Genomic DNA, 2,306 nt, shown 5'->3' with positions numbered 1-2,306 from the left:
GTCCACACATACAATATAAAAGTGCGTTCAGGGTTGGCCATGGCTGTGAACCGCAGAAGTGGAATGAAAGCCAGGACAGAAACAAAGCGAAATTGCCCTTTTAAGTGAGTGCAGAAGTGCCAGGGAACACAGCAGCATCCAGCGTCTCCTAATTGCATCCAGTCTGCCCTGGTGATGCCACCTCCCAAGGCTTCGTTCAGCCAACTCCATCCCTGAATGAACAATGAGGACTTTTACTTTAGATATTTTTTCTCCCGTCAGTGTTGCAGATTCATTTCGACAGAAACATGGCAGGGTGATATTGTCCAAAAGGAGATTAGACAGTGATACACAGACTTTCTCTGTAGCTTGTTGTCCACTAACATGATTTAGAGGAAAAAGGAAAAATAAGGTGATTTGTAGTTGAGAGAAACCAAATAATAAATTAGTACCTTTTCAGGGGGATGTAGCAGGAAAGCTACTTGAAAAGAAGATAACAGTGTCGCTTCTAAGTTCTGCCTCTTTTACTTACTAGCACCATGAACTTGGATAAGATACGTAACTGCCATCACCATATAGATCATAACAATTGTCTTACTTAATTTACCTTTAGTGTGCATGACATTTTCCTCCACAGTAAATCAAAGGATATTGTAAAAATCTTTTTTGATTCCAGAAGGAATTATAACACTGTATGTTTGCATCAGCTTTCATTCCTGGATTGTAAAATGATTTACAGTTTGGTACCACTCATCTCCAAGATTTCAGTGAGAGATGGGAAGGAAATAAAGAACTTAATCAGATAATTGGTATTTATAGAATGCCTACTCTTGGCCCATCATCTCATTTAATCTTCATCAGGAATCTATATGGTAGGTATTCTAATCCTCATTTTACCGACAAGAGAGTTGAGAATCAAAGAGATTAAATAATCTGTTCTATATAGCACATCTTTCTCCATTTCCCACAGCTAACCTTCCATCTCAAAACAGAGAAAATATCACATATCTGCCCCAAATCAGAGTGGTCACTCTGTAAGTAGACAGCCTTCCTGACTTCAAGTAAATGTTTTCCTCATTATCTTTCTTATATTACGACAGCTTTTAGAATAATTAAGGATGTAGGATCCTTGGTCAAATTGCCTTAATTCAGTTTCAGTTCAACCCCTTATTAGTTGTGTAAACTTAGTCAACTTGCTAAACTTTTCTTGAGCTTCAGTTTCCTTATCTATAAAATGGCATAACGATAAAATCTACTTTATAGAATCATTGTAAAGATTAAATGAGATAGTATATATACAGTGCTTAGGACTCTGCCTGGCATATATCAGTGGTAAATCCTCTGTAAATGTTAGGCAATAATATCCTCATAAAAAAGACATTTGAAAACTATAATTAAACATGCGGTCATGACTTCTCTGCATGGCGTAAAACTGTATTTGATTGTTGACAGAAAAGAATACGGTTACTTGGCTTATTTCCTGTTAATTATGACTCAGGTTTAGCACTTAGACAGGTGTGCATTTAATGCAGTTTGGAACTTGGCAATCTTTCCTTCTTTAAAAGGACATAGAAAGATAGAAAAAGAAAATTACAACAAATATTTATAAATTAATCCTTTACTTGATAAATACTTTTTGGCAAAATACTTTGCAAAAGTCAGAAAACAAAAACAAAACCAAACCAAGAAAAAATAGAAAAAAATGATTATAGTGAAGAGGTGGTGAAGCGTATATCGGAAGACATCCTTACAGGACTTGTAAAATCTGTTGCTTTCTTTCTTTTTCCCTTTTGCTCTTAAATCCATAAAATCTATTTAGGTTGACTTTCTCATGACATGATGTAGTTGATGCAGGGTGAGGAGGCAGGACCTCAGCAGATCATGCAAATTTTTAGAGATTTGGGTTTGAGAGTTGAAGAGTTATGGCAGTGTTGTAATCAGTCAGTAGACAACAGTGGCTGTTCATTAATTTTGTTCACAAATCCTCACTTTATTCTGGCCTACAAAACCCAATATCATCTGGCCCTGGCCTGCATCTCTAACCATATCCTCTACTACTAGTCATTCCCTGAATTAGTCAGACTAAGTTAGATTGTGCTGCTTTAGTGAACAACTCCACCATCTCAATGGCTTCACATAGAGAGGCCTTCCCAGGCACACTCTGCTATTTTATCCTCCTTTAACTTTAAGTAGAGCATTTACCACTATCTAATGTTTTCTTGCTTTTTAAGGTTTCTTTCTTTTTTTTTCTTTTTTTTTTTGCACTACGCGGGCCTCTCACTGTTGTGGCCTCTCCCGTTGCGGAGCACAGGCTCCGGACGCGCAGG

This window comes from Globicephala melas, chromosome 15, assembly GCF_963455315.2.
Source record: "Globicephala melas chromosome 15, mGloMel1.2, whole genome shotgun sequence".
NCBI classification, from domain to species: Eukaryota; Metazoa; Chordata; class Mammalia; order Artiodactyla; family Delphinidae; genus Globicephala; species Globicephala melas.
Note: the sequence above shows the minus strand (reverse complement) of the source record.